The sequence below is a fragment of the Pleurodeles waltl genome, chromosome 11 (genome assembly GCF_031143425.1).
Source record: "Pleurodeles waltl isolate 20211129_DDA chromosome 11, aPleWal1.hap1.20221129, whole genome shotgun sequence".
NCBI classification, from domain to species: domain Eukaryota; kingdom Metazoa; phylum Chordata; class Amphibia; order Caudata; family Salamandridae; genus Pleurodeles; species Pleurodeles waltl.
Window position 1 is genome coordinate 263,164,496 of NC_090450.1, and position 12,352 is coordinate 263,176,847.

A 12,352-nucleotide genomic window follows, 5' to 3' on the forward strand; every position below is an offset into this window, starting at 1 on the left:
CACCGACCGCCAGGGTTGTAATGAGGGCCTAACTTAGTTACAGAGTGTTGCTTCTTGAAAGGTTTCCATTTCATTAGCAATAGCAGAATACAAATCAAACTCATCTCTCAAAAGTTCAAGGTAGTCAGCAAGTATTTCAACTTTGCTCTGTTTATTATTATTATCCTTGATCCAATAAGTTTTCATAGGGCATATTTCAATAATAGCATTTATTAGTGCATTGCTAACTTAAATAAGAGTAGCTGCAGCCACAGGTGCCTGTTGTGGCCAAATAACCTTCTCTAATAATCAACCTCTTACTTCATTTGGTATAATAATGCATATCAATTGATTACCGCAGCCCACTTAGGAAAAGAACATTCATATACTGCTTGCTATTTGTGAACGGGCGATCCTGAACACATCCACAGTGAAAGCCGGTACAGACGTGTCGGATAGTTCCGACACGTCATTTCCGCGTTCCCACGTTGCCATGGGAACGCTCTCGGACGGAGGCCGGCGTCCAAGTGTTGCCGGGGAAACCCAGGAGGGTTTCCGGACCGCGGCGCTGACGAGGCGGGAGGCTCCCAGTTTAAAGGAGAGAGACGACGGACGATCAAGGAGAGAGGCGGTGAACAGCGGAATTGAGACGGGAGACGGAGAAAGGACCGAGACAACACGGAGTGCCGAGAAGGAGAGCGCTTCCCAAGATCATCCTTGGAAGGAACACCCCAGCGCCAGCCACGACCCCGGAGGGTCGTGGCTTGCTAAGGTACGGTCCTTGTGGGACTCAAAAGGGAATACCACGGTTAAGAGGACACTGGGGAAGGGAGCTAAGAAGGAGTGAGGGGAGGACTGGGAGGGAGTTTAGAGAGCACCAGTATAAACACGAGTGAGCCACATAAAAGTGCACTGTAAGGAGTTTATTCACTTTTGGCCCTCACTCACCTCCAACACCACCCCACCTTTTGTTTCCTCTTCCCCTTTAGTTAAACAAAACATAAACCATATTTAATACCCCACTTACCGTAGCGTTTTCTTTGTTTTTCCCGGTACCACACCACGGGAGCCCACTGACAGCCAGAGAGAACGCCCACCTAAAAAAGAGAACGAAGAGAAGAAGAGAAATCCATTAAGAAGAATAGAAGGCAACGGCTTAAGACCTGAAGACATAGTAAACAACAAGGATAATTAGAGGCAAACACCTAATACTTAAATAAACCACTTACTTGATCATCGCAATTTCTCTCCGTGGTCTTTATACCGTTCGACCTGCCACACTATTCTTCAGAGAACTCTTTATGGTTGTCACATCATATACTAGCGAATGTATGCTTAATATTTACTAGGTGAGGGGAGACCAGGGGGCATGAACTGTGATGGGTGCCCTTGTCTGGGACCTCTCCTGTGGTAGAATGACATAACTTATATCTGTTTGGACATGAGGAATGTCATTGTGGTCATCATTATCTTGCTCGCTATACGAAGGAGTATGCTTCATTCATACTGCAGTATTCCTTAGACTATCTCTAAGCATTACTTCAATTTAGTGGTGTAATGAATAAGATTGAATAAAGGTGATACACGATTCTCATTAAGTCAACCTCCTATCTCGTCCTCATATGAGTCTTGCCACTGCTTAAGGCAGGTGCCTAGCTCACTGCACTTGTTTGTGCTTGCTTGGCGTGGATCTGCCTGTGTGCTTCCTGCTGGACTATTGACTGGTGCTGTTTTGTTCCCAGGTGTGCCTTGTGATGCGCACCTAGGATCTTCTGCCGGAATGGGGAAGCTCAGTCTATCTAATATAGCCTCAAACTTTCCTTCTACTGCTTCACAGCTCTTACTAGCAATTTGGGTGAGCACATAAGAAGGAGGTGGTGCAGTGGTGCCAAATGTCTTAGCCCTGTCCCTTCTGAAGACTAATTTGGTATCTCAGTTTCTCATCAATGTCTCACATCTGAGATTCTTGATTCCACTGCATGACTTCCTTGCAATAATTGAGAAAGGATGCTAACTGCTTTTGGCTCGATTCATACGTATAATCTGTATCTGGAAATTATTTTTCATCTCATGGCTAGTACACCTAACCCACTTTTAACATACCTGAAAGGTCTTTTCTCATAATAGTGGTACATCCTGTGACACAATGGTCCCTTTTCTGGGGATCTATCAGTCTTTAATTCTTTGGCACCATTTCTGTATTGCACCCACATTGACAACCAGGTACATAGTTATGTCTCAGTTGGCCTTGTGCCACAGCTCATTCCATGAAGTGTGTAGGGGAAAAATTTAAAAAGGGTAAGGTGGGCTGAACAGCTCTTTACACTGACCACCTTGTATTTAGAATCCCCGGTCACAGCCTTTAGAGACTCGCAGTGGTTCAAAGAAGGCTAGATCAGTGAACTTCCTTCATTCACATGTTGATCTGGCAGGCCCTGGGCAACCTTTTGTTCTCCTATACCTACCCATAAATCTTTATTACATTATCACTGGCGTAATGGCAATTTCAATACAAACTTCTATGCAATCAATAAACACAATCAGACTTCATATTACATAAACTTCAAAGCAAAACAGCACTGCCTGACCTGTTCTGTGAGTCAAGTGCTGGCCACTCTTCCACCAAAGCTGCCCCTGGAGAAGGCATGTATAGACCAGGAATATTAAATCAAATCTGTGCACACAACAATTGAAGTGGGAATGGGTTCATTCAGAAAAGTTAATTTTTGGGTTGATAAAGGGGTATCCCATCACACCAGTATTGCAGTACACACTGTAAGTAAAGGCAAGACATTAAGGGCCTTGATTATGAGTTTGGCAGTCTTGGTTCCGCCCTAGCATCATCGTCGGAATCACCACCACATCATTAGCGGTCCAACAGCAGTATTACCATGCATGTGCTTACATAAACAAAAGACCGCCTCAATCCCGCCTCCACCACCACCCGCATCGACAGTGGTTACAGATTACAGTGGCTGATGCCTGGAGTCCAGCCCCTGTTCCCACCTGCGGTATTACAATGTGGCTCACCTCCAAGCCAACTGTGGAGGGAAGATCTCCATATTTGCCATGGCGGAAACAAGAGAAATAAGGCAAGTACTCATCTCAGTGTCCAGTTTCCACTCTTCTTGACAATCAATGAGCCAGTCGTCAAGGACCTCCCTTTGCTACAGACACTTTTCCATGAAGAAAATCCACACCATCCTGGTAAACTTGTAAGGTAAGCCACTCATACATTTAATCACTGTTACAATGGCTGTGTGCTCGTGCGGTTAGACAAAGTATGGTTTGTGATGGGACATATGTGTGTATTTTCAGACTTGCTTTGTGTACATTCATGTATATGTATTTCACTGTGGAACAATACCTTCAAAAAGGGAGGTTCCTAGCATAACAGTCCATCTCTGCCTGAAGACCACCATGGCATGACCGCAGGCACAACAGAAACATTGTAATACAGCTGGTGGAAGGACGTCGGCACAGTGGTCTTCTTTGGACCACCACTGTGGCAGTACGGCAGTAAGACCACCAATCTCGTAATTAGATCTCAGGTTTTATTGCAAGAATGGAGGCTCATATTATGCCTTTTTCTCATACATTTATGTAAACAACCAGGATAAACAACTACAATACCCATGAAACATTGAGAAAGTACTCATAAATAACATCGCAATGGTAGCTACAAATCATCTACTGGGCATCATATGAACCTCTTGACTGTGAGCAACAAGCCCTCTTTTCTTGCTGAAGGGAATCAAGAATTTTGGAACATAAAAGCAGGAACTGTAACAACTTTTAATGCAATTAGAAAAGTACAAAAAGTCTTAAGCACGGGCTAATAAAAAGCAGTCTGTGTTGCAAGTGTGAAGAGATACAGCGAACAACGTAAGAAACATCATGGTTGGAGTAGAACTGATTCAGGTTGACATGATCATCTATTCTAAGGACATTGGCCCTCATTCTGACCTTGGCGGTCTTTTCGCAAGACCGCTGAGTTACCGCCGCGGTGAAGACCGCCGACCGCGGCGGTGTGCCGCTGTGCGCATTCTGACCGCTGGGAGCGTTCCGCCGGAAAACCGCCAGCAGCCACACTGGCGGTCGGCGGGAAAGTGGAGACTGGTCAACCTCCACCTCCACGCCAGCAGAACACCGCCCACAGAATTACGACCCACATTTCTGTGTGGCGGTCTTCTGTTGGCGGTCTTCTGTTGGCGGTCACGTCCCTATGGCTCCCGTCGCCTCCCGGAGGACCAACGCACAAGGTAAGTTGATCGTCCGTGAGGGGAGGGGGTGGGGGGGTGTTGTGTGATGTGGGCGTGCATGGGGGTGTGCGTGTGAGTGTGTAGAGTGGGTGTGTGAGTGCGTGTATGCGGGCGGGGGGTGCTGCTGTGTCTATGGGTAATGTGTGCTGTTCGGCAGGTGCGCATGTCGGCATGTATGTGTGCGGGTATGTGTCCCCGTTGTGTATGTGTGTGTAGGGGGCGTGTATATGTGCATGTTGGGGGTGTGTGCATGTCGGGGTACATGTATGTGCATGTCGGGGTGGGGGTGGGGAGGGGGTTCGTACCACCTCTGGGGGGTGGCAGGGGGGTGGAGGGTGTGGGGGGAGGACTCGGGTGGGTAGTGGGGGGTGGGGGAGACCCCTATCAGTGCCAGGGAAGGAATTCCCTGGCCCCGATAGTGCTTACCGCCATGGTTCGCACGGCGGTTCCCGCCCGCAAGAAACCGCGGCGGTAGGCAGGGTCATAATACCCTTGGCGGTCTTGGGACGACCGCCGGGCCGGAGTGCGCAAACTCCAGCCCCGCGGTCATGACCGCCGCGGCGGTCGGAGTGGAGAAGTAGCGGTCGGTCGCGGCGGGGACCGCCGCGGTCAGAATGCCATTTTTAATACCGCCGGTCTGTTCGCGGTCCGACCGCCGTCTCTCCGCCGACCGCCAGGGTCAGAATGAGGGCCATTATCACTTATAATCCATTCCATTCTATGATGTCTGGTTTGTAGCTCAGAAGGCGCTAAGTCAATAGGAGAGATAGTTAATTCAGAAAAAATGGTGGGATCACACTTGCCTCCATGTTGTCAAGAAAGTGAAGGCTTTCTTCCATTAAAGATAGGAAAATCTCCATTTTTTACAAGATCAGAGGCTCACATTATGCTAGTTTAAAGCATAGCTAAAACAGAATTAACTACACATGGAATGGTAGCGATATACCAACACATGGACATGGGTAAGACTGGGCACTGGGTCAACAGTATCAAGAAAAAGGCACACAAGCAATGGTCTGATGCAAAGATGTTTCCTTGCCCGTTCCTGTTTAATTTCTGCTTGCTAGGACTGACAACAATCTTTATTAAAGTCAACTCGCACATCCCTACACTGTCTGGGTTTCACATGGACTCCTCAAGCTTGAGCTATACTTAGGAGAGCTGTTTGGTCTAAGGGCAAAGCTCAAGTTGCTGAGCTATCAGCTGGGCACTTTTAACACATTATGCAACTCTCCTGCTTGGCCAGGACAACCCACGGTGACTCCATGTGGGTTGTGTCAATATGCAAATGAAAAGATTTGCCATATTATCTGTATCTGATCTGTCCTCAAGGCAGAGCAAAAGAGACTTAAAACAACTTTTGGAGGAACAGAATTCGCATGAGCCAACAAACAGATATAGGCTGTCTACAAGGAGAAGATTTAGGCCCTCATCTACAAGCAAATGGTGCAGCGCAGTGTCCCAAGCAAATTTGCTGCACTGAGCTGCATTATTTCCAAATTACAGGGATGCACCATATTTAAAAGAATACAGTGCATCCCAGTGCTTCCCTCTGCGCTGGCGCTAAATTAGCTGCCCACAGCCAACGCAGCCACCCTTGCACAATGGTGAAAGGATGGCAGCGTTGCTGGGGATTTTGTTTGTGTTGGAAGGGACTCCTTCCTGCACAAAAACAATCTTTAATGGCGATTTGCTCCTTCTATGTGTGCTGCAGAACGCAGAACACATAGAAAGAGCAAAACATATGGACAAATAAAGTATTTATTTTCGTTGCACCACTCTAATGCCTTCCCTGGTAAATCTGAGGCAGTGTCAAAAAGCAATGGGTCTTGTGTGGGTACGCCCACAGCAACACCCATTGCACGTCCCTTAGCCACAGAAAACTGAGACGAGCAGCCCATATCTACAAGCCAGAAAAAGTGGCTTAACACCTCCTTGTAGATATGGTGCACTGCATGGTGCCACCTGCCAATCTAAAAAAAGTGACGCTTCAGTGGCACTAGGGCATCGTTCATGAGGCCCTATGTGCTCTGTGGAAAGTTCTTGAAATTTATTTCACTGGCAGAAAGACTGGCTATAGTCTATAGTGACAGGATACAACTTTCATCGCTAATGCACTGATTGCATTTTGCTTACCTTCGGCCATTTATCTCGTAATCTATAAAAGCAATTAGCATTTTATATAGTCAGTTTTTATCTCTAATGCATTAATTCCACTTTGTTTAATCTTCACCAACATATCTTAGAATCTGCAAATGCAACTAACACTTGAGCATCTAAAAACGATAGGCACAATGTTCACAGTCAGATGCTTGCACTCCGCCCATTTTTACCCTCATATTTGTAGCTTGATAACGCACAAGACACTTTTATACAAAAAAAGTAAGATACAGTTTATGATAAATGCCGCTGACCGGGTTACGAACCCTAGCACTGAGGAGTTAAAAACATATGGAAAGTTGGATTTTCTTGTATGACTTTTTACAATGAGATGACTGTTTTTTTAAACTTGATTTGGCTTTAAGTTTTAATTAACTGAACAAGAAAGGTATTCATTCATTCTTTCATACACAAGGAATTGGTTTGCAATAAAAAATTCTAAAGTTAGAAACATTAAATCAATCAGCTGATTTGAGAATGGTGTCCAATCCCTCTTCAACCTAAAGGAAGTTGTGTCCATAGCACCCTTGTGTAGTGAGTACCAAAAGCCAAAGTGTCAATGCCTGCTAAATTAATGACACGTTTAACCCAGAGAGCTAAAGAGGGGGAAAAAACTGATCTGCCCTAAATGGAATTATGAGTTGGGCTGAGGAGGGCATTCTGAAATCTTTAGTTTTCTGAATGTTTTACTTCAAACAATTCACTACACAGAGTTTAAGTTGAAGAAGACAATAGATATGTTTTTGTTCTTCTCCTGACCTTGAACCAAACACCAGAAGCAGTATATAGGAAGCAAACAATTACCTAAGTGTAATTTCATAAGAAAAGAATACAACGTTCAGTTCTTATAAAAATGTAACCATTTTCAGCTGGAAGCTAATCTATATTTTCTCATCTCTGGAACCATTATGTGAAAGCATAATCAATAGACACTTCCTTTGGCCATGTTTAACCCGGGTGGTAAATCACATTTAACAATGGTATAGACAGTCAGACAGTGTAAGTTTTATATCAGCACACAGCCAGGAAAGCACAGTAACATCATATATAAAAGAATTAAAAAAATAGCAACATTAATTTTAATACAATTGCAAAGATAAGCTTTTAGTTGGGGCCCTAGTGCTCATTGTTCAAATACAGTAAAGCTCCTGGACAATTAAAAAACTAAGCATTAAAAGCAGCGCAAATGTAAAATTAAGCTACAACATGAGAACGTGACACGTGCATAAACAGTACATTCCTGCGGTTCCTCATAATAATAAGGCCCCATAAAAAAACAGTTATAACAACACCACTCAAAAGATTTCATCATCATACTGTGACGATCGAAGAAACTTTGGGCCTCATTACAAGTTTGGCGGTTGCACATGCGGTGGCGTCCCCCCAAGCGTATTACAATGTTCCATCTGGGCTGACAAGCGGGAACATTGTATTATGCTGTTCCTATTGGGCTGACAAGTGGGAACAGTGCTTCGGTATTGGTCTCGGTCCCCTTAAGGGAGCCGAGGCCAATACAGTAGCACAGCAGCACCATTGGAATACGCAGTGTTTGCAAAGCAGACAGTGTGCATTCTGATGGTGCTGGGCAGGGGGGCCCCTGCCCTGTCCATGCCATAGGCATAGGCAGTCCAGGGGCTGCCCTATGACCCTCGGCACTGGCTTTCTGCCAGCCATTCCATGGGGGGGTTGACTGCCATGGAAAGGATGGTGGAAAGCTGAGTTGTAATAAACTTCAAGCTTAAGGCGGTTCTATCTCATCCACTCCCACTTGTATGTATACTTTGTCTAGGAGAGGCTTCTGCCCCAGAACTAGCCTGAGCGGAAGCAGGGGTTTGCTTAAAGGGAGCCCAATTAACCTTCGCATTAAGCAGTTTTCCACTTCTAAAAGCATCTTCACACCAAGGAAATCCCACAATTCTGCTCCATAACTAACAGTCCTCAGGGGCTGTGTATTTTAAATTTGCAGGTCCAGCTGAATAGACTGGAACTGAGATCTGCATGGCATCTTGATAATACCTCCTTCCACTTGTTCCAGCTTCAACCTATGCTGCAGGATATGGGTGTGCCATCCCAAATGCTCCGTTAAAGTTATACGCAGGTATTCAAAAGTACTTACATGCTCTAAGAGGGTCCCTACTGACCTAGGATTTGCCCTTGTTGTGCACCAAGGGTTCAAGACCATACATTCTGTCTCACTCACATTGATCTCCAAACCTCTATCTTTACAGAAGCCTTCAAAGGAGGTCAACAGTCTCTGTAATCCCATTGGGTTTTAGAGAGGAGTAGAGTATCATCCATGAACATGAGTGCAGGAAGCCTCTGATTAGCCAGTTTAGGAGCATCATTGTCACATGATTCAAGGTGGTCAACTAAGCCATTGATATATAATGAGAAAAACGTCAGAGCAAGGCATACCCCTGCCTAACCCCTCTTTTAACTGGGAAGGATTCGGTCAGTTCCCCTGCACTGCTACATCTCACTTGCGCATAGTTATTGATGTGCAGTTTTGCTAAAATGTCTAATAAATAGCCCGAGACCCCCATATCAGCCAGGACGTTCCACAAGGTCTGTCTGGGAACTAACTTAGATGCTGAGTGAAGATCTACAAAAACAAAATAGAGGCGGCCTTTACCCAAAGCAACAACCTTCTAATACAACATTTGAAGGCAAAACATCTGGTCTACAGTACTAACAGGCTCCCTAAACCCTGCCTGCAAAGGAGTTAGAACATTTTTGGAGATTATCCAATCCTGTAACCTGCCCAGTATTACATTACTAAATAGCTTTTGCAAATGGTCAAAATGGCTGACTGACCTTTCATTTTTAGTAAAATTCCTGGAGCCTTTTCTATAAATAGGGATGATATCAGCCCCTGCCCACGTAGGTGGCATACGGGCATCTCTCATAATAGCAGTAAACAATATTGAAAAATAAAAACTCTATATGTCTGGCTTGTTTAAAAATAGGTCACCTGGTAGTTTATCAAGACCAAGGACCTTACCTGGAACTATCTCACCTATGGCTTTTAGCAGTTCTTAGGCAGTGATCTTATGTGACTCAATGCTAGATAATTGTTCTGTACTCCGGAGTAGACCAGCCACTATGCCCAGGTCTTCCCTCCTGTTAAGATAACAAGACTTACTAGTGGCCCTAAGATCTACCACACCACCTAGGGGGCTTTTTGGGTCCCCGCTGTGAGTATAAAGTCTAGAAAAATGTGCAACCCAGACATCAGCAGAAATATTACTCTTCAGGGGACTCACACCATCCTGATTTCTGGTCACAACCAGATTCCAAAAGGAGCGATGGTCCATAGATCAAGCAGCCTCTAAAATGCTCTTAATTGCTTTCCCTTTCCCATTCCTTTTTGGCATCTAAAAGTACTTTTTTGTAGCAGTGTCTAGTGGCTAAGATCAAATGTCTGTCTTGCTTGTTTATTGCCCCTACCACGTTTACCCTGGTCCTCCTACACATAGTGTTATACCAGGTACAATGACACTTTCCCCCACTGCCATGTCCTACTTCTTTGTAGAAAAAACTGCCCCTAAGATTGAAAAATAAATAACTGTTAATTAATGTAACTGTCTTCAAGGTCTCCCTGACACTGTCTCGAGCAGGGGTCCTCAAACCGGGGAGGGGGTCCCCCTAGGGGTGCCTCAAGTGATCCCAGGAGGGGTGCCAGTCTTTGGCCAAATGGACCATAAAACTGATAGCAGTGTTTTCTTTTAGTGAGCAGCAGTAAACCACTCTGTAATGGGCTATCAATAACATATTTTGTCATTTATATGGCTGGGAGAAGGTGTCAAAAGGGAAGGGATTCCAAATAGTCTTCAAACCCCTCACCCCCATTTCTAATAATCACACTGTGGATACTTTTACAAGTTATTAAAGCCTGCCTGACCAGAGTAATATGTTTGTCAATTATGTATTTGGTTTCAATTTTAAATCTGTAACAGAGCCTAATTGCAATGTTTAAATGAGTCTAGAGCTATTTAAACATTGCCAGTTTAATAAAATAATTGTGAAATATGCTGTGGGGGGGCCGATGATTTGTTTTTCCACAGGGGAGGGAATGGGCATTAAATAATTTGAAGGCCACTGCTCTAGAGGATCCATTGTTGACAATCCTTCTAAAGAGTCAGCAACCAAACTATACATCCCGCTGATGAACTCCCAATTAAGTTCACTCTCCTTCACTTGACCCCATGCCTGTTACTAGTGACTGCCAGCCTTCTATCAAAGACCTCCTCTGTTGCATTGGTATTTAGATTAATGCTTAATCTCAAAGATAGTGCCAGGGCATTATGATCGCTATCTGTATGTGGGACCACTATCATATCAATTAGATTTGTCCAGAGTCTAACGTCAGTCGAAATACAATCATACAGGCTAGTGTCTTTTAAGCTGTTATATGTGTAAGCTCCTTGCCTGTTAGAATTAGATCTACCATTACATGCATGCAACCCTTGATTGAGGGTGAGGGCAGTGATTTGCAGTGCTATCATGGACCATTTTTTGACAGGTAAAATTACTGGGTCTCGTATAAGCCAAGCAGTATGCTCTCCAGGTCAGGGGAAACAGTCTACCCATACTCAGGTCTTCGAATTGACAGTTAAGTTCCCCGCCTGCTATCTTTTTAGCAGCTGCCAGAATGGTGGACAGGTGGGTATTCAGGCTGTCTATTACATTTCACTCAGATGTTACACCTGCAGACCTGGAGTAAACATGATAAATATACTATATTGCTTCACTGGAGACAGTGAGGCTCACACCTTGAAGGTCAGAGGAATCCACATCTATCTCTCTAAGTTGACCTACAACGGTGGATTTCACCCAGATCGTTTAGCCCCCTGCCAACCTGCTAAAGCAGGTGAGATTGCTGCCTTAAAAATGCTGACAAACCCAGAGAGATAAAAAGGCAACAGTGCCCAAATATCCTGAAAAAGAGTGAGATAACAAAGTAATTTATGAGTCACATCACTCTGGATTTACCAGTTTAGAACCCAATCCCACCAAATTCCATGAAATTTGCTGTATATGGCCATTCATTCTTGGTTGTCTACTCTGATAACTGCTCCCGGCAAAAGCGTGTCATCTTCTATGTTGGAAAAATCAATTGGGCCAGACTTATGATGTGCATGTAATTACACAAGGAAGAGGTCAGTAGCAAAAGGGCTGGGAAAAGTGAATGGATCCAATTTTTCCAAAGTCGGATAAGGGGCATTGCTTGCTGCTTTTGGCAATCTACTCCATCTAGGACTTCAAACCGGTCGTGAGTAGGTTCCGGGGAATGGGTGGATGTTGAAGAGTAAGTGTCCTATAAAAGTATCCCAGAGGCAGAAGTTCAATACAGCTGTTGACTTCGAGGTTATTACTGGCCCTACCTGCTGAGTGAGCCAGAGAGGGAAACTTAAAGTTGACAATAATACAGTTCCCCTCATGGCCCACTCTACCAAGGTCCAGTAAGAAAACTTGTCTAACGGATAAAATGTTGCTATCCTGAGTCAGGTGAAAATCTCTATATTTTACTAGCCAATCCAATGTTTTGTTAAATAGCTCCTCATAGGTCTCGTTCTGGTCAACAAGCAGCTTCGGTACTTTGCTCAATATTACAACATACAGAGAAAAAGCTGGTTGAAGATTTACTCTTGGGAGCCTAAATCCCCCTACACCATTGACCAATCCACAATCATTTGGGAAATTGGGACCCCTGCCGCTCAAACCTGCCTTGCTCAGTTGTGACCTATTTTGTTGGCATGGGGGTGGGGTCAAAGTCCTAAAAGTCTGAAGCCTGGTATAGGGCGACTACGGGTGATTCCCTCCCCCTGATGTTGTGGCCTAGATGAGGCCCCACTGCAATCAATTTGATGGTCACCAATCCCTTGAAGGTCTATCCTGGGCAGCACTAGTGTCCCTACATCTATACAGATGCACAAGTTCAGATAGACTTG